Here is a 21,824-nt window from a genome sequence, read left to right on the forward strand (position 1 = left end):
AAAAAGCAGGGTAAATGTAGCAAACTTTTTTTTTTTTTTAATTAATGTAGTGATTTATATTATTATAGTTTGTATTATGCTACCCTGGCATTAATAAAAAAATAAATAAAAAAAATAAACCCTGTTGCTGAAGGAGTGACAGTAAATTTGGCATCTTTATTTTTTCTGACTGCCGTAATCCATCTCTCTATTTTTTCCTCTTTTGGAAAGTCATGGAAACGTAAAAGCAATTTTTTTTCTTTTGCTCTTGGAGCAAATAGGAATGCAAAAATAATATTTGCAATGGCCTCCCATTACCTCTATTTAAGATTACCCTGCTTTTACTTCTGCATCCAAAACCTGGAAATGTGACAAAGGTCCATCCAAAAAGAGTGTTGTCATTAAGACCAACCTGAGTGTATGGTAAGAGAGAATGGGTGAGTAATTTGTCCAACACTGAAAATTTGTCCAACCTGTCGATCCAGCCCATCAATGCTCACATGCTCGATCCGGTCCAACTGAGCATCTACCCAATACAGCCTACCCATTCTGTGGAGCACCAAAAAGAAAAAGAAAAAAATAATAATTTTACAGCTTTAAATGCTTTATTATAATGCAAACTCAACCTTTAAATATGTTAGGATCACATTACAATGGAAAGTGGATAAACCCATCCTATTAAGAAAGCGAGCTCATGATCAAATTGAAGATATTAAAAAACTGGCAACCGTAAAAGGACTTCCTTACATATAGTCCATAGCGAGTTCATTAGGCCACCTGAGTGTGGTGTTGATTAGAGGAATTGCATTGCTTCCATCTGTGTAGGCTCTGGTGATTACAGCTGAGTCTAACATTGTTACTGAGTCTAACATTCTGCCTTATATTTCCTTCTCTGTTCCATGGAAGAAAGAAAGTCATAGTGAGTTTATAACAACATAAGCGTGAGTAAAGGATGACAGAATTTTCATTTGATTTCAAGAATTACATACAGTATACCTGACTGTAGTGTATGAATAGTATAAAGAGAAAAGTATTTGGTTGGACCAAAAATGTGTTTTTGTTTTTTCATACTCTGCACTGGGGTGCACGGCAATACCCCTGGGGTAAATCAAGTTCTTAACAATGTCCCACCTGGAACCATCCATACTTTAAAAGCTGAGACAGTGCGATAGGAGCTGGATGTCCAGAAGAGGATCTTAGAAGTCCAGTCATATGACATTGACTCCACAGAGCCCACTCTGTAACCTGTCAGGATCTCCTGAGCTGACAATTTAACAACATGACAATGTTTAGTGTAAAATAGGCAATTTGTTCAGTATAGTGTGATTTTAAGAGTAAAAAATCTCTACAAACTTATCTCACATTAAGTGATGAGTGATAAACTCCTATGTGTTACACAGCAGATGTAACAGTTCAGTATTTAATTATTGTTAAACTTCAGATCCCTGTAAAAAACTTAAACTAGCCTAATGTGGTTTGTTGGTGTTAGCTGGTTTAAGATAGTTTAGCTTGTCTCCCAGCCTGGTCATGATGGTCTTCAGCTGGTCTAGCTGTTCTCCCTGCTTGGTCAAGCTGGTGTTATACTGGTTTAGCTTGTTAGCTAGGTGTACTTCGACCCTGACCGGCTGACAAGTGCCCAAAACCCCTCTTAAACCTCTTGGGCCGACTTAAGCTTTTTTCAGCAGGGAAATCAGTGAGTTTTCCACAAACTTACTGGTGCCATTGATGGGTGATTTGTAAATTAGCTGTCGAATGTGGTCATTATAAAACACAGTCTCCACTGAGCTGTCATACTCCACTGCAGTGCCAGAGAAGGATTCACCCAGGCCAGCGAGCAGAAGGGGGACATCCTCCTGGGAGGATACATTCAGAGGAATCCCCCTGACAGCTTTCGCATTAGCTACAAGTAAATAATCTTTAATCTCTGAAAGAAAGAAACGGGTATGTGTCAGAAGGTCTAGTGCAATTGAAAATGAAAATAAAGACTGACATCTGATGTTTAAGGGTGATGTGTGTACATTTTTTATGTTATAATACTTTCTCCTTTCACAGCCTAATAAGCAGAGACAAGCCATTTGTGGGCTGATTTTCTGAAAAGTGTAAGCACTGTGCCACTTTCAAGATTACTCTATTTGTTTCTTTGGCCGGCTCGACTCGTAATATTGGCTCAACCAGTGGTGTGAGTTTGGGGTGGAGCTACATGTTTGGCCGAAGAATGTATGCTGGAGGAAGTGTTTGAAAACAGATATTATTTTTGCAATTCTGTTTGGTGCTGCTTATAGTGCAGAAATTACACAATTCACCTTTTAAAATTAAGCATTAAGTTCAGTTGTGTTTATCATCACCTAATTAAAAAACAAAAACAAAAAAACAATGACATTTATGATGTGGCAGTCTAGTTCTGTCACTCACTAAAGCAGGTGTGGCTGTCAGGCTGGAGGTCACATCCTAGGCGACACTTGCAACGGTAACCCAGCCCATCGTTGTCAGTGCGGTGACTCAGAAGGCAGATTTGCTGACACCCACCATTGTGTCTGCCATATGGATTTATCACTGCAAAAAAATAATAATAAAAAAAAAATTTAATGTGTACTCCAGTTACAACCAAGAATCAATCTCTTTAAGCATGATGAATGCATAGAATACATATGAATCATAGCACAAACAAAAAAAAAAAAAAATTTGGTAATGCTTTGGCCTTTTTATTATATGAGTATATTATTGTTTGTATTATCAGCATTAATACCCGCATGAAATCAATGAGTTTTTTGGCTTTTAGTCCATGTGTGTTAGCTTTGATGCCAATTATATATTAGTGTACCCCTAAACAATGACAAAATTCATATTTGGCATATATACACATTTAAAATTTACAGTCTTTCTCTTTTGGGAAAATTAAGCAAAAATATAGATTCATTAATCTTGCACTACACAGATTTTAGTCCAATTAAATGCTCTCTATTATGCAAATATCCCTACCCCTACAACCACCAAGCAAGTTGCAAATCATGGTTAATGGCAGTGACATAACTAAAGTCTGCTGGCTATTTAAAAAAAGGGGGAGTGAGCCTTTCAATATGGCCCACCCTAACTTCAGGGGCGTCACTAGGGCAAACAATGATTTTAGTCTAGCCCTGGAAGATTTTTGTACCGAGCTTTTTTGAGTGGAATGTTTAGAATCAGGACTAGCGATGTCTGATTTGCAAATGAATCACTCTTTTGAGTCAGTTCTTCTCAATTAATTGATCTAACGTGTTGACAAAACTGAATCGGTTTCATTTGGTTTGCGATTCAATCAGAATGATTCGGATGCCTCCCATCATTTGAATCATTTGGAGCAGCTTTCACACCATAAAACAGCAACATAATAATTTAGATCATTAAATACCCACACCTTTAGCCCCTGATGTTTTCCAATCCTTGCCCTAGCCCAGCTTCCTGTTTCAATAGGACATACAAGAACACAGAACAGAAAAGTGCACTCGTCAAGTGATCTCACGGGGTCTTTAAACTTTGTCTCACCCATGGGCTGAAGGACTGGATGAGAGACCACTATTGCCCAGGTCTGTTTGTAGAGAAGTAGAGAAACGTCGGGTCACTGCCATTGAAGCGGTTGGTCCAAATGACACCCATCTTGACCCAGTCGGAGAAGTAGGCATGGTTCTCAAATACTGCAATCCCGAATGGGTGAGGAACCTGATGACCTCCATTCAGCATGGTTTTCCTAATGGCACATTTTAGAGCATGAATACGAATTGGAGGATATCACTGACATGAATGATATCATTGATATGAATCTTCTTCCTCAAAGTAATCCCAACCCCTAAAGTCTCTCTCCTAAAACAACTGATTTGGTTTTATACATCAAAATACATTATCTGTTCCTTAATAAGTTTAAAATGGTATCCAATTTGTTGAGTTTAATACCTGACCAAGCCACTGTAAGTGACTGTTTCAACCAGGTTAAAATGGCTATCTGTCCAGTAAACCCTTTGGGTGACCAAATCCAAGGTGATTCCAGTAGGGGAACCAAGCCTGGTCTTAACCAACTCAAATCGGTTACTACCATCCACGAAGGCCCGCTCCAATTTAACATCGTCTGTGTTAAAGCCAGAATCTGTGAAGACAGGTTAGAGCAATCAGACCACAAGTCTGCCGAACACAATAAAATAACCAAGGAAATGTCCGATTTTCCTTTACCAGAGTTAAAAGGAAAGGCCAGGCTAATAAGTTTTATTAAGCTAGTTAAAAATTCTGTCGGAAACACCAGCACACCAGCATCCCAGAATGGTGGTCTTTTCAACAGGACACATATCCTACTGTTGGGTCCAGAGCAAGCCCATGAGGGGTCACCAGATTTTCTGCAATCAGGGTGACACGGTCCCCCCCGTCATAATTACATGCTTCAATCCTCTCCATGTGTTCCTCCACAAAGTAAAGCTTGAAGTTTATCCAGTCCACAGCCACATTCTGGGCATAGTGCACAGCTTCTGACAGCACCTCTGTCTAATCCCCACCATTAAATTTATGGCTTACACCTGAATAAAAATTATTTCTCAAGCAGTGATATTTTTTGTAAATATAATTGTATTAATTTGCACATTTGTAGTGATTTCATACTACAAACCATGAGGCACCTTCTGAGAATTTGTATCTGTCCAGAAGATTCATTGAGTATGCCAGTTGTAGCCAACTCCCACAGCGTAACCTTTACCATCTGATTGGACTAGAGTTCTAACAAACCGCCCATGTATGTCTGCAGTCTTAATATCCCGTCCATCTGTGAAGATCAACTGTGGTAACCCCCCTATGAGAACCAAAAATACAGAAGACAAGTTATAACATACTATTATGAAAACAGCTTATACTATACACAACTAAAAAATATATAGTTTTCTCTGTATTCTTTACAAGATATTCTGTTCAAGGAAGTTCAATGGTCTGTTGGTGATTTCTGAAATACAAGCAGAGACTTTGAAGCTCTTGAAACACACTGACTTTTTGGAGAAAATTAATTTCCTCTTAAGCTCTTGTAAAGTTTTGTTCTATGTACTTACTGTGACCATACACTTCCTAACTTGTTTGGAAATAACAATTGTTCCAAATACTGTCTTCAATATTGTCTTTAGCAATGTATGAAGAGCTCCTGTGAGCCTAACCATTTGAGGCACTAAAATACTGTACATTCAGATTAATTTCATACAAAGTTACGATTACATCTGTTTGACAGGAATCAGACTTGCATATATTACATTAAAAGCATTTTGAGTTCTAGTGCCCCTTTACCTGAAGTATTGGCCTTGCACACATGACCCTGCTCCAGGAAGTATCCCATCAGCACAGCCGCAATGATGTGTGCCTGGTCGATCCTCACAGAAATGATCACAGATTCCCCAAATCTTACAGTCATCATAGTCTGAGGATAGACCGCATACCTGCTAAATCAGTCATAACGTTTTAATCTAATAAATTTAGGGTAATGCTGACAAACAATTTTGATTGTTTAAACTCACATAGATCATAAGATGGAGCAAAATGTTTAAAGTTTCACAAGAACCTTTACTGATGTCAAATGAAATATGCAATCAAATTTCTCCTTGCACTTACCCACACAGGAATGGCTGTCATTGGCCACAGTGAAGCCATCGGGACAGTAGCAGGCTCCGCCCTGAGGACTGGAATGACTGTGGTATTCACAGCTGAGAGCAGAACACTGGTGTAAACCTACAGGTGAGGCAGTAAAGAGAGACAGTTAGGTTATTGGTTCACTTAAAAATGTTCTTAACTGAGCACAGCTAGTCTGTCACGTGCATAGTGTGATATGAGAGTTTCATCAGACACCATCTAGACATAATTGGTGCTGTAAGAAAATGGAACTTGCACCCACACCCTGCACTCATGTGGTTAGAATGAAATTGTTCCTGTAATGCTGAGGATATGAAGGTTTACCAGTTAATTGTGGGCATACTGGCATCTACTTTGTGACTGCTGTTTTGATTGATATGATACCATATGATGATCATCATCAAAATGTACATGATCACCATCATCAAAGTTTACAAGTACTGTGTTCCTGCAGCTCAAATGGTAGAGCATGGCACTAGCAGGCCAAGGGGTGGCATTGAATGCCCTGTAAGTCGCTTTGGATAAAAGTGTCTGCAAAATGTGTTCATTTTTTTAAATTGAATTAAATTCTATTCAAAGTAACCTTTGTTCAAGCTATTTACCGCAGGTTAGCTGTGCTGTAGTGTTGATCTCATCTGTTCCACTAGTGCAGTCGGGATGATTGTCAGACACTTGGTTTATGGGCACACACATTGAAGAGCCCGGACAGGGCCACTCACCAGGGTAACAGTTGCGGTTTCCTGGGTCTGAAAGTTTGAAATCCTTTAAAATGTGTAACTTTTCTCCTACTATACAATTTTACTGAATTAAGGCTGATATATTTGCACAATAGCTGTTTGAATGTAATACATATTGACTGGACAGAAGTGGTGTCAATATCTCACCACATCCATTCTCGTCACTTAAGTCCCCACAGTCGTTGATGCCATCACACACCCACTGCTGAGGCATACAGCAACCATTACTGCAGGAGAACTCTGACCCACTTCAGGTTCGATACTCTGGGAAAGAAGACAAGATAGCAGTGCACTGAGTGGCTGATCTTTAAACACATCTGTATACTTAATTGCTTGAACATTTTATTAAACATACACATTAGGACAAACATTGGATGGTATACCGGTGCCACATTACTACTGCAGTACCACAGTGTTATTCAATGGGTAGTGTCACAGACGCAAATACAGAACAAAACACACCCACAGTGACTTCTCTGATACATGATTAATCTTGGCAAAATGTATCTTTGACAGATTTGGTTGACATGTATTGTGGGACCCACCACAGTTTTGTTCATCACTGTTGTCCCCACAGTTATCCCAGTGATCACAGAGAAGGGGCATCGGGATGCAGTATCCATTGGTGCATTCAAACTGATGCAACTGACAATGCCTTGCTGTTTCGAAAGACAGTGAATATGAAAAAACATTACAATGATCTCTATGCTTGGTTTTTTGGTTTCTTTGACAACTTAAAGACTATTGAGGAACATGCTAAACTAATACATTTCTACACTCTCACTCACTGCAGTTGGATTCATCTGATCCATCTCAACAGTTTAGGATCCCATCACAGTGTTGAGTGTTGTTGTAGCATGCTCCATTACCGCATGTCTTCTCTGTGCAGTCTGGGTAGTCTGGATGAGAGGTAAATTGATGCAATCAAAATGTTTTATTTGCATTCCAATACCTGATGATGGTCCCCTGTCATTTTGGAAACTGATTCGTCTTGAGATTTATGTGCATTGGGCAATGAAAAGTTGGAGTCACTTTTTTTTTTTTTTTTTTTTTTTTTTTTTTGTAAAGATAAGACCTTTGTGACATTCATTACAGGTGTGGTTGCGATAATTTCAATTTTGAAGATTTCTATTCTGGTTGAGTTTACACTGGTGGTAGATGAAAATAAACTGTTTATTCGATACAATTTTGGAATACTCTGACTGACATAAGACATATTCTTATTTAATACACAAATGTTCAACGAAGTGCAAAAGCCCTGAGGGGAAATGTTAATTATATTTTTCATGCATCAAATAAGCAAATTTGTAACATGGACCATGTTAACTTAGTACAAAAAGGTCAGATTTCTTTGCTTCAATTAAAGCACTTAAGATGCTCTTTGGATAACGCTCAACTCTCAAATCACAGTTTTGAACATCTTAGGAGTCACTGCTAGTTGGAACATGCTGTCATTACAGCAAAAGTGACACATAATTAAGCTTAATTGTAGTGTAAATTTCTCAACCTTTTAATCAAATTGTTGCTGATAATATCATTTGTATTAAAATGTTGTATTGAATTACATAAAAAATAGGTATTTTCACTAATGTTTGCAGACTTTACACCCCACCGTATGTTTGGTAAACGTGGTATTTCTTTTGTTGTACAGTAGAAAGAGATGTTCTTACTGCAAAAGTTTTCATCAGGGTTGTCCACACAGTCTGGTACATGCTCACATCGATATTGTTTGGGAATGCACTGCCCTTCTCGACAGGTGAACTGCTCTGTACTGCATGTTTGACCACCTTGGGAGGGAAAAAACTGTCAGGTCATACACCATCCCTAAAACTTTGCTAATAACATCTATCCGACATTTGTATTATTTCTGTATTCCATTAAAGCACTTATAGACATACCACATGCCCTTTGCTCATCAGAGCCATCAGCGCAGTCTGGCTCCCCATCGCATACAAACACTAGAGGAATACACTCCCCTCCAGTCAAGCACTTGAACTGCTGAGAATTACAGGAGGGTGATGCTGAAAATCCAAAAGAGAATGGGGAAATTGTATATAAAGGTTTCATTTTATGTTTATGGAGTTTAGGTACATTTGATCATTGGTCAGTCCTATAAGCGTTCACCCTGAGATACTTACGACATGCAGTTCAGTTCATCTGAGTCGTCTGGGCAGTCCTTTGTTCCATCACACCTCCTGTCTTGATTTATACATTGACCGATATTACACTGAAACTGACCACTGGTGCACTGACCTGCTCAGAGAATCAAGAGTTAGTTTTCTCTGACCAGGTTGTTTCACTTTCAAATTTGACAAAACCTTACTTAATAACTTTTGTTGTATCTTTGCAAATTTGAAAATATTATAGGTCCATATAGTCAAACAAGTACATTTAGAGGTTGGCATCAATTCCCAAAGGAACCAGTTTATTAGATATTGTGGAATACTGATTGTGGACAAATGACAGATCACAGTAAAATATGGGGATAAGGTTGGTTGTCAAAGTAAATGACCTTAAGGACCTGTGTTTACTAGGTAATTTAGGAATAAATCTTACTTTTGCAAGGAATAATGTATCAATGAGTAACTTTGTTTATGGATTTATGAGCTACTGTGCAGAACATCTGAACTCTACCTCAAGATGCCCAATAAAATTTGAAGGTTTTTTGTGATATTTATTCACCAGATTTGAATTTCTTAGTTATTTAAGCAAATTGCATGTGTTTTGGCACATATGTGCAAAAGAGTAAGTACAATTGTCTACAGTTTGCACAATAACCACAGTTTTTCTCAAACGATTTTACGCATTTCTCTAAACTCAGGTCACTGCTCTCAATACAGTTTACACAGCCATCTGAACACTTTGTAGTTGTCCTTAACAAACTGTACATTTTCCTTAACTTTCAGAATTTTCTTGAAACACTACATACAAATTTCTCTGATCCAAGATTCATGCTTTTAAAACAGTTAACACAAACAACTAAATTAAAGTCATACCCTCAAATGCATATGTCATGTTGTCAAATGCCTTCATATTGATATCTGCTGTGTTAGTAATGCACACATCAAAGAAAACGTCATGGTTACTTGTGTAACCTCCGTTCCCTGATGGAGGGAACGAGACGTTGTGTCGATGTAGTGACACTAGGGGTCACTCTTGGGAGCCCGAGACACCTCTGGTCTTTGATAAAAGGCCAATGAAAATTGGCGAGTGGTATTTGCATGCCACTCCCCCTGACATACGAGTATAAAAGGAGCTGGTATGCAACCACTCATTCAGGTTTTATGCTGAGGAGCCGATATAAGGTCCGGCCATTTCAGCGGGTAGTTCAGTGTTGTGGCAGGAGGGACACAACGTCTCGTTCCCTCCATCAGGGAACGGAGGTTACACAAGTAACCATGACGTTCCCTATCTGTCACTCACCCGATGTTGTGTTGATGTAGTGACACTAGGGGTCCCTATACGAAACGCCACAATTGGCTGAACTGTGTTATGTGAACTGGCGGTGTGTGGTGGGCAGACTACTGTGTGCCTCATAGCTAGCACACCAGGTCGACATGTAACCTCCCCCAACATAGTTATGAGTGTCGAACGGCCCCTTGGGGACAAGTCGACTACCCAAAAGATAGAGACAGGCTTAACCCAGTCGTGGCCTCTTTTTTCCACTCCCTGAAAAAGAAGGGGGATTATCCGACTGGGCTGCCAGGTCTAGTCAGGGGGTGTCCCTCCCAAGGGGAAGACACCGCGGAGACCACAACTTGCCCAAAGGGGGGATGGGGGGGTATTTAAGTGGAAAAATACGTCACATGGTCTTTCCAACCATGTGGAGAGTCTTCAAGGTAGATCCTACCCAACAGGGGAGGAGTTACTACAAACATGGAGACTGGGGCAGAGGGGCTCTGCCCTAGGAAGACGCAGTTTGCCAACAGGGAAACGAACTAGCGGAAGATATATATCGCATGGGATTAGCCTTACAGGGAACCACCACATGCGGAGCACCTACCCCAGAACAGGACTCTTAGTTAGCACGTGTACTGGGCCGGCAGCGAGTCTCTCTGAAAACTCGACTGCCACAGGGCTCGGAGGAAGTCAACCAGGGAACAAAGTTTGTGAACACTACTGGGAATTAATGGTGCACGTCTTCAGCTCAAAAGGAGGTGGAAGGTGCTATGTGCAAGCGATACACCTGGCCAGCTATCCCGTGCTTATCCGCTTGTGTTGCGTGCCATTACCTGGGATGAAACCGGTTCCACCCGGAGGTTGTAGAACCTTGCAAAGGTGTTGGGTGTTGCCCGTCCCGCTGCTCTGCAAATGTCTGTTAGAGAGGCACCTCTGGCCAGGGCCCAGGAAGCCGCTACAACCCTGGTAGAATGGGCTCGTAGCCCTTCCGTTGGCGGTATGTCCTGGGCGAGATATGCCATAGTTATGGTGTCAATGAGCCAGTGGGCGATCCTCTGCTTGGAGACAGTGCTTCCTTTCCGCTGTGCACCAAAGCAGACAAAGAGCTGCTCAGAGATCCTAAAGCTCTGCGTGCGATTCAAATAGATGCGTAAAGCGTGCACCGGACGTAGCAATGACAGGGCTGGGTCTGCCTCTTCCTGAGGCAGTGCTTGCAGGTTCACCACCTGGTCCCTAAAAGGGGTCGTGGGAACCTTGGGCACATAGCCCGGTCGGGGTCTCAGGATCACGTGAGAATAGCCCGAACCGAATTCCAGGCACGTTTCGCTGACAGAGAATGCTTGCACATCTCCTACCCTCTTGATGGAAGTGAGCGCAGTCAGGAGGGCAGTCTTCAAGGAGAGTGCCTTAAGCTCGGCTGACTGCAAAAGCTCAAAGGGGGCTCTCTGTAGACCCTGAAGGACTACAGAGAGGTCCGATGAGGCAGACAGGCCGAAAGGGAGGACCTTGTACTGATATGCCTGACCCTTGAATGCAAACAGCAGGAAGAGTCTGTGTCGAGGAAGGATCGAAACATGGAAGTACGCGAACCAGTCTTGATGCCGGATGCTCGCCAGAATGCGTTTTTGCGTCCGCATCTTGAACGGGAGTCTGTGTAAAGCCTGGTTCAGTACTCGCAGATCCAAGATTGGCCGCAACCCACCGCCTTTTTTCGGTACGATGAAGTAGGGGCTGTAAAACCCCTTCTTCATCTCGGCCGGAGGGACAGGTTCTATCGCGCCCTTCCGTAGGAGGGTAGCGATCTCCGCGCAAGGTAGCAGCATTTTCGTCCTTCACCAAGGTGAAGCAGACACCGCTGAACCTGGGCGGACGCCTGGCGAACTGAATTGTGTAGCCGAGTCGGACGGTCCAGACCAGCCATCGCGATGGATTGGAAAGCGCAAGCCACGTGTCCAAGTTCCGCGCAAGGGGGACCAAAAGGACAACGTCATTGGACGTACCGGCAGGTGGGGCCTCGCGGCGGGGCGGAGCTCGAGGTGCCACACCATGTCGTGGCCGTGCTGAGTCTAGGAACATCGAAGCACTTATCTGGCTCCTTGTGACCACCCCCGAAACAGCCTGGGACGGGGGAGGAAGAGGCCTGTCCTCATGCTGAACTCTTGAGTACTGCTGCCACTTGGGCATGCAGCGCAATTAAATGCAAAGGTAACAAAAAGATGGAGAGGTCTGCTTACCAGCTCCAGAGCAGCGGGTTTCATCATACCTGGGTCGCCCGTCTCAAGGGTGCTTTGAAGCCTTTCATGGGTTCTCGGGGCGGCCACGAGACGGGTGGCGTCTGCTTCCTGTGAAGGGCTGGGCTGGGCCGAAGCGGCGGGCTGCGGCGGAGCCGGTGCAGTCACCACAGGCGGACGCCGTTGGTGACGAGCAGACGGGGTGCGGGATCTTGAGCCGCGCCGGGGCAGGATATGCCGGATAGCCTCCATCTACTGCTCCACCATCGAGAAATGCTGGGCAAAGTCCTTGACGGTGTCACCGAATAGGCCAACTGTGTCCTGTCGGCCTTGCCCATCTCGACCAGGTTGAGCCAAAGGTGGTGCTCCTGGACTACTAATGTGGACATCGTCTGCCCGAGAGACCACGCCGTGACCTCCGTCGCTCGGAGAGCGAAGTCGGTCGCCGAGCACAGTTCCTGCATCAATCCCGGGGCAGAACTACCCTCGTGCAGTTCCTTTAGCTCCTTGGCAGACTTGCAGGAGAGCCATGGCGTGCAGGGTGGAGGCAGCTTGTCCAGCGGCACCACAGACCTTGGCCGTCTGAGACTACGTAAACCTACAGGCCTTGGACGGGGGCTTTGGGCCCCCTTGCCAGGTGGTGGCGCTCTGTGGGCATAGGTGCACCGCGAGCGCCTTTATCCACCAGGGGAATGCTGAATAGCCCTTCGCTGCCCCCACCATCGAGGGTAGTGAGGGCAGGGAAGCTGAAAAGATCGGGACCGGGCAGTAAAAAAGTGCCTCCCACGACCTTGTCAGCTCTTCATGCACTTCCGGGAAGAAAGGAATGGGGGCGGGGCGTGGCTTTGAGCGGTGCCACGAGCCCAGGAACCAATCATCGAGCCGCGAGGGTTCAGGGAAGAGCGGAGGGTTCCACTCTAGCCGACGCACGCGGCTGCCCGGGAAAGCATGTCGTCATCTCCGCGTCAGCCTGTGACTGGGCAATCGTCCCCAAAGGGAGGAGCCCAACTGACGCTTCCGCGTCCGACTTGACGAGCCCGTTCTCTGATGCTGCGCTCGAGAGCTCATCACTTTCGCAGGCTCCAAATAAGAGGTTGATACCCGGCGGAGGCGGTCCCATTGGGGTCCCCAAATCACCCCCAGTGCTAGCCACACTGGCCTCATACCCGTGGGTAAAAGGACCGAGGTGGGGAGCCTCTGGGGTGGCTTGCTTTCTTACGAAGGCGAGCCGCAACCACATCGTTGCCATGGACATGTCCTCACAATGAGTACATGACCATCCACGAATGCTGTCTCCGCGTGAGCAGTGCCCAGACACGAAAGACAGTGATTGTGACCATCAGAAGGCAAGAGATAATGAGCGCAACCAGGAATAACACACAATCGGAAAGTCATCTTTAAAAAGAGGCGTCTTTAAAAAGACGTTCCGTGTGTGCTGCTCTTTTAGAGAAATATACTCTTTTAGAGAAATATACTCTTATTTCTGCCGAAGCGCCCAGGGGCATTCTCTGCAGTGCACCAGTGCAGAGGAGGAAGAAGCCGCTGAAATGCGCCGTCAGATCCAGCAGAGATGAATGAACAGTCGTGGGAATTCAGCTCAGTGAGCATGACCGTTCGGCTCCGAAGAGAAAATCTGAATGAGTGGTTGCATACCAGCTCCTTTTATACCCATATGTCCGGGGGAGTGACATGCAAATACCACTCGCCAATTTTCATTGGCCTTTTATCAAAGACCAGAGGTGTCTCAGGCTCCCAAGAGTGACCCCTAGTGTCACTACATCGACACAACATTGAGTGAGTGACAGATAGGGAACTATATCTAAGTCTGGGCCTTTTTTTCCACCAAATAAAAGTTATAACTGAACTGCGTAATTGTCTTAAGGCTCTACCGGGAAGCAAAACAGGTAGCATCTGGAGGAGATATAGCAGACTGGGTACAATGTTCATCTTGACAAGGTGAATACGACCTAGCAGTGATAATGGCAAGCTGCACAATCTATCCAGGTCATTATTAATAGATCTGATAATCGGACTGAAATTTAATTTATAAAGGTAATCCAATTTAGGTGAGATCTTTAAACCTAGATATGTGAACCCAGAAGGAGACCACTTCATGCTTTGCAAAGTTAATCTTATACCCAGAGAAAGCACCAAAATCAGAGATCCAATCTATTAATCTTGCAATAGAATTCTGTGGTGAATCTAGATAAATTAGGACATCATCTGTGTAGAGTGAGATTTTATGGACCTTTTTCACTAAGGAAATCCCCTTAATGCCAGAATCTTCTCTGATAGCAATCGCTAATGGCTCAATAGCCAGTACAAATAATAATGGTGACAGCGGGCACCCTTGTATAGTGCCTTGGGTTAAAATAAATTTAGGCGATTGGACACCGTTTGTAATTATACTAGAAGTCGGGAGTGTATATAAAATCTTGACCCAACTGACAAAAGTACTCCCCAAATTAAATCTATCTAACACTGAAAATAAATACAGCCACTCAATCCTATCGAATGACTTCTCGGCATCTAACGAAATGACTATACCACCTTTTGCGCAAAGACCTGAATGATTAATAATATTAAGTAACCACCTGATATTATGGGATGAGAATCTCCCCTAAACAAAGCCAGTCTGATCTATGTTTATGATAGTGGGAAGCAACAACTCAAGATGATTGGCTAGAATTTTCGCTAGTATTTTAATATCTACATTAAGCAAAGAAATAGGATTGTACGATCCACACTCCTCAGGGGGTCTGCCCTTCTTTAAGAGGACACAGATATTAGTTTCCAACAAAGAACTAGGCAGATTACCAGAGTCATAGGAGTACTGTATCATATCGTGCATAGAGGCAATCAAACAGTCTTTAGGATTTAAATTTTTAAGAATAATGTATATAATACTCTAATATCTGTGTGTCATAGCTGTATTAAATTATGTTTTGCCTTAAACTGATTTTAACCTTTGAACAAAAATTTTTATACAGTCTATGTGAAGATTAAAAAAATAATCATCCAATTGCAAGGATTTGTCCTGATCATGTGATGCTTATATATGCGCATTCTGTCATCATCTTGTCGATAGTATGTGTTTTGCACTCCCCTTGAGCCATTCTCCACTTCCCTCATGCCATAGGCAGTGTACGCTGGAGGAATTGACTCTTGTAGCTTACCTCATTGTCATCATCGTAATCTGTGTAAGGCTAAAAAACATAAACAGTGTTTTATTAACTTGCAGATGCTTTATCAATCAATGAGATTAAATCTAAAATATACAAAATATTTTATAGGTTGCACACAACTCAATAAGATGACATCTGTAGCCACCACACAAACTACAGAGTACAGGCATGATACTCCAACATTCAGTGGTGAATTCACCAAAAAATTGATTCATTATACTGTACATACAGTCATACACTCTAAAAAGTGGTAGTCTGTAATTGATCTATTGCTTAAAATAAGTTTTGTTGGTGTGACCTAATGTATTCAGGCTGATTTGGGGATGTTCAATAAATAATATTTTTGATTGAATATAAAACCAGTTTATTTAGATGTTAACACACGAAGCACATTTTAGGTTAACATTTTAGTGTAGATTGTACCATATTCACACAGTCAGCACTATTTGCCTGCTGCAATGAATGTTGTGCTGTTACAGCCCACAGAAAGCTGGCTATAAACTGAACGTTGTTTGAAATATACATTTTAAAAAGTAAATTTTCTAGCAATTATGGCAGCAGCAATTTATCAAATGATGATCAAATGATGGAAAACAGTGTTATAAAACAATGTAGACAGCGTGTGCAAATAAATGATGTGTAATTCATCAGTGGACGTAATTCATTCTTTGTATATATCCCCTTGTGTCTGTCTTCCGTGTTCAGTAGTGTTTTGGCTGTGGTCTTACTGCTTGGTCTCCGAGTGATTTTTGGTCACCAGTGCCTGAGTGCCCCCACTATTTGTCATCTCCAGATTGGCAGGCTGCAAGCCAGGATTAGGGTTTACCCGGGGGATCCTGGGAACTCCCGCAGGTTTATGCACTTCCATATCATTATATGGACTTAATTCTTTGGATGGGGATTTTTCCTTTGGATTCCTGCAATGGTAAATGCGTACACAGACAAAAATGTGTGTGTGTTACATATATCCACAGAGTGTTTGTGAAAATGAGTCTCATTCGACATGAATAAGCTGTCATGGAACCTCACCTGCAGCTTACAGCTATCAGGGACACCATAAAGATGATCAGCAATCCACCCAACCCACAGGATACCACGATCATTATCAAAAGATATGCTGTAATGACGTGGAATGATTTATACACAGATGCATAAATGTTCCCAGCCACTCTCACCTCAAAAGAAAAATGATGATGGAAACTATATGTTATCAGCACTGACTTACTGTAACAAGGACTCAGGCTGAGTGGGATCCATGTGCTGTTTATTAAAACACAGCAAGTTCAGAGTACAGACAAGCATGGGTCAAATAACCAGGGCAACCAACAATATCAGAGGCAGACAGCAATAGAAATAGTCCAGGCAAACACAGTGGTAGGCAGGCAGCAAAGATTCGTACAGAGGTAATCCAAGGCAGAGTCAAACACGGGCAGAACAACACAGGAAATAATAATGCTCAGAAATGTAGCCGGGGCAAACAAGACTTCGCAAAGTGTGAACACACACACAGGGCTAAATAGTCTGAGTGATATGGAGCAGATGGGCAGTAATCAGTCCAGGTATGTGGGCACTTGGGAAATGTAGTCCAATGTTAATACTCAGGTGAGTGAGACCTCCGGTGGCCGATTGAGGAATCTTCACCGGCGTTCGGTTGGGCGGGCATTCTGGAGGAGGCGGGTTTTGTACGTGGGCCTGGGAGATTTCGGACATGATGTCCCACAGGACCGGAGCTAGAATCAGATGATGGGTTCTGGAGAGGGGTTCTGAGGAGCGGAGTCATACTGACGGGATAGTGAGTCGGCTTTGATGTTCTTTGATCCTGGATGATAAGTGATTGAAAAGTTAAATCGAGTGAAAAACAGTGCCCATCTGGCTTGTCTGGGGTTTAGTCTTCCAGGTTGTGATGATCTGTTAATACCAGAAATGGATGTCTGGCCCCCTCCAGCCAGTGTCGCTATTCTTCAAATGCTTCTTTCATGGCTAACAGTTCACAATTGCCATAATTCTGTTCAGCAGAGGGGAGTTTACGGGAGTAGTAAGCACATGGGAAAAGCTTAGGAGGATTACCTTGGTGTTGAGAGAGGATAGCGTCAATACCTGTGTTTGATGCGTCTGCTTCTACCACAAAAGGTACGGTGGGAACAGGATGATGCAGAATTGGAGCAGAGGTGAAGCGATTCTTCAATTCATTGAAGGCTTGAATGGCGTCAGTAGAACAGAGAAGCTTGGTGTTTCCTCCCTTTACCATGGCGGTGAGTGGAGCGGTGACAGTGCTGAAGTTTCTGATAAATCTTCTGTAAAAATTAGCAAATCCTAAGAATCGTTGTAGTTCCTTTACTGTAGTGGGTTGAGGCCAGTTTAGAACTGCCTGTACCTTGCCCTCATCCATAGACACCCCTTCTGGACTGATGATATAACCGAAGAAGGAGATTGAAGCTTGGTGAAATTCACATTTCTCCGCTTTGGCATACAGTTGGTGTTCCATGAGATGCTTCAAAACTGCCCAGACCTGCTTGATGTGTTCCTCCAGGGTGTCTGAATAAATCAAGATATCATCAATATATACAATTAAGCACTGGTTTAACATGTCTCTGAATACGTCGTTCATGAAAGATTGGAACACAGATGGACTATTGGATAGCCCAAATGGCATAACGAGGTATTCGTAGTGCCCACTGCTGGTGGAAAGGGCAGTTTTCCATTCATCCCCCTCTCAAATGCGAATGATGTTGTAAGCGCAGTGCAGATCGAGCTTGGTGTAAAACTTAGCAGTTCTTAGTTGTTCTAAAGCTGTGGGGACCAGGGGTAATGGATATCTGAATTTGACTGTTATATCATTTAGACCACGATAATCAATACAAGGACAAAGGCCCCCATCCTTCTTTCCCACGAAGAAGAATCCTGCTGCTGCCAGTGAAGTGAATGGATGAATGAAACCCTTGGCCAGTTCTTCTTCAAAGTACGATTTCATTGCTTTAGCCTCAGGTTCTGACAGGGGAAAGATTCTGCCTCTAGCTGGTGAGGTACTAGGTAACAGATCAATGGCGCAGTCACTAGATCGATGTGGTGGTAGTTGCGAGGCTTGTGGTGGTGGTTTTAGTGAAGGCGTCAATCAGATCAGCATACTCAGAAGGTACATGTGGTGCTATTTTGGACTCGTTAGTCACCATAGTGGTTCTCACAGACATAGGGGTGATTGGCTTTAAACACTTGGATGAGCAGCTGGGGTCCCATCACATGATCTGCTTCTCATGCCATGAAATTTGTGGGTTATGGTCCTGCAGCCAGGGTAAACCGAGGATGACTGGGTTGTGAGGATAATGGATGAAGAAGAGGCATGTTGTTTCAGTGTGTTAAACTCCAATTTGCAGAATGATATCAGTAGTGGTGTACAGTACCTGGCCGGTCCCCAGGGGGCGCCCATCTAGTGCTGCTACTGCCAAAGGAGAGTCGCAAGAAATTAGTGGTATCTTATGCTGTCGGGCTAAATTTTCATCAAGTTGCCCGCTGCCCCCGAATCTAACAAGGCCATAGTGGTGATCTCTTGTGGTATCTGACTGAAATGTAAATTTTACTGGCACTTCAATACAAGCAGTAGTTTGGATAGAGGAAATCAACAAACTCACCCTGCGGTTGTGAGTTTGAGGGGGTCGTGTCGGGTAGTCAGCTCTCAAATGTCCCACTTGGCCACAATATAGACAGAGATGATTCCTGATGCGGTATTCACGCTCCTCTGTGGAGAGATGAGTTTGACCGACTTTCATGGGTTCAGCATTATCACTGGGTTGATTCATTTGACTGAGAGGGCTGGTAAATAGGTTAGGTCTCCAGGAGCGAATGAGATTGTCAATGCAAATAGCGAGGTCAATGAATTGGTCCAGGGTTCTGCCTTCATCACAGCAGGCCAGCTCTGATCGCACATCAGTGTTTAATCCTTGACGAAACAGCAGTTTTAATGTGTCTTCCACCCACACAGTTTGTGCAGCAAGAGTGCGAAAAGACTGAGCGAATTCAGCTGCGGTATTTCTTCCCTGATGAAGCGCAAGCAGTTGTTTCCCCAGCACTACTTCCTCCCTCAGAATGTTCGGATACCTCTCTTAGTCGTTGAATAAAATCGTTGAAAGTGGTGCGGTTTAGTCCTTGATTGGCCCAGACAGCTGTTGCCCACTCCAACGCTTTTCCCGTGAGCAGTGAACACACAAGAGAGATCTTACTATAATCAGTCGGGTATAATGAGGGCTGTTGAGCCAGGAACATAGAGCATTGCATAAGAAAGCCCTTACATTTGGTTGGGGTGCCGTCAATTTTTTGGAAAGGCCAAACGTGGATTAGCAGTCACTGTACTGTGAGGCATTATGACTGGTGCTTGACTCGCTTGAGGCGCTAGGGTAACGGATTCAGGTGCGGGCCGATGGAGACTCTGTACGGATTTCACCAACTCCTCCGTTAGTGTGGTGAGTCAGCCTAGTTGTTGTTGGTGAGATGCCAGTGGGTTTGCTTGGGCAGAGAGTTCACTGGACAGATGCATGAGGACCGCTGGATCGGTAGTTGGCGAAGTCTTCTGTAACAAGGACTCAGGTTGAGTGGGATCCATGTGCAGTTTATTAAAACACAGCAAGTTCAGAGTACAGGCAAGCATGGTTTGAATAACCAGGGCAACCAACAATATCAGAGCCAGGGCAGTAAATGTGGTATAACAGGCAGAGGATCAGGGCAGGCAGCAAACAGCAATAGAAATAGTCCAGGCAAACACAGAGGTAGGCAGGCAGCAAAGATTCGTACAGAGGTAATCCAAGGCAGAGTCAAGCATGGGCAGAACAACACAGGAAATAATAATGCTCAGAAATGTAGACGGGGGCAAACAAGACTTCGCAAAGAGTGAATACACATAGTCTGAGTGATATGGAACAGATGGGCAGTAATCAGTCGAGGTATGTGGGCACTTGGGAAATGTAGTCCAATGTTAATACTCAGGCGAGTGAGACCTCCGGTGACTGATTGAGGAATCTTCACTGGCATTCGTGACACTTACAATCATTGCAGTTGAATCCAGAGAACCCAAATGGACACTGTGCTGTGCTACCACAATCAAAGTATTCATTTTTGCACTGGGTAGCCTAAAAGATAATTACACCACTATTCACTATAACAAATACATATTTCAAGAAACATCACACAGCCATACATTTTCATGACTTTTTCCACGAAATAATCATAAAATAATTCATATAAGACATAAATTTCATATGAAGATGTGAAAAAAAACATCTTTAAATGTAAGAGACCTTGACAATGAATAAACAGAAAATGGTTATTCAAATTGGACACTTCTAACCTAAAACTATGGAACCAAATTGAGTATCTTCTTATGGAGTAGTTTGAGGTTTAAAATTATAGTTCAATAATAGTCAAATTCAGAAATGAAATTTTTTTTTTGAGAAAAGCATAGAAAATAACATTTGGTAAAGACTACTTTTTCTACTTTATGTAAATTATGATTAAAAATATAAAAAAAATTGTAGCTGGAGGGGTTGCTGACTACGGAGAGTGGTGAGTACCTTGTGTAGTAATGGTTGTGGTGGCCATAGTTGTGGTTCCTGCAGTACCAGGTGGAGCACTAGTTGTGGTTCCTGCGGTACCAGGTGGAGCACTAGTTGTGGTTCCTGCGGTACAAGGTATTTGTGGTTCCTGCGGTACCAGGTGGAGCACTAGTTGTTGTTCCTGCGGTACCAGGTGGAGCACTAGTTGTGGTTCCTACGGTACCAGGTGGAGCACTAGTTGTTGTTCCTGCGATACCAGGTGGAGCACTAGTTGTGGTTCCTGCAGTACCAGGTGGAGCACTAGTTGTTGTTCCTGCGATACCAGGTGGAGCACTAGTTGTGGTTCCTGTGGTACCAGGTGGAGCACTAGTTGTGGTTCCTGCAGTACCAGGTGGAGCACTAGTGGTTGTTCCTGTGATACCAGGTGGAGCACTAGTTGTGGTTCCTGCGGTACCAGGTAGTTGTGGTTCCTGCGGTACCAGGTGGAGCACTAGTTGTGGTTCCTGCGGTACCAGGTGGAGCACTAGTTGTGGTTCCTGCGGTACAAGGTAGTTGTGGTTCCTGCGGTACCAGGTGGAGCACTAGTTGTTGTTCCTGCGGTACCAGGTGGAGCACTAGTTGTGGTTCCTATGGTACCAGGTGGAGCACTAGTTGTTGTTCCTGCGATACCAGGTGGAGCACTTGTTGTGGTTCTTGCGGTACCAGGTGGAGCACTAGTTGTTGTTCCTGCAATACCAGTTGGAGCACTAGTTGTGGTTCTTGCGGTACCAGGTGGAGCACTAGTTGTGGTTCCTGCAGTACCAGGTGGAGCACTAGTGGTTGTTCCTGTGATACCAGGTGGAGCACTAGTTGTGGTTCCTGTGGTACCAGGTAGTTGTGGTTCCTGCGGTACCAGGTGGAGCACTAGTTGTTGTTCCTGTGGTACCAGGTGGAGCACTAGTTGTGGATCCTGCGGTACCAGGTAGTTGTGGTTCCCGCGGTACCAGGTGGAGCACTAGTTGTGGTTCCTGCGGTACCAGGTGGAGCACTAGTTGTGGTTCCTGTGGTACCAGGTGTAGCACTAGTTGTTGTTCCTGTGATACCAGGTGGAGCACTAGTTGTGGTTTCTGCAGTACCAGGTGGAGCACT

General features: G+C 43.7%; 1 pseudogene; it reads right to left on the minus strand.

Annotated features, from left to right (window-relative positions):
* Positions 1-16,936, minus strand: part of LOC127426839 (low-density lipoprotein receptor-related protein 2-like) — a 53,313-nt pseudogene extending 36,377 nt beyond the window's left edge.
* Positions 16,937-21,824: the final 4,888 nt, after the last annotated feature.

This window comes from Myxocyprinus asiaticus, chromosome 36 (genome assembly GCF_019703515.2).
Source record: "Myxocyprinus asiaticus isolate MX2 ecotype Aquarium Trade chromosome 36, UBuf_Myxa_2, whole genome shotgun sequence".
In the NCBI taxonomy this organism is placed as follows: Eukaryota; Metazoa; Chordata; class Actinopteri; order Cypriniformes; family Catostomidae; genus Myxocyprinus; species Myxocyprinus asiaticus.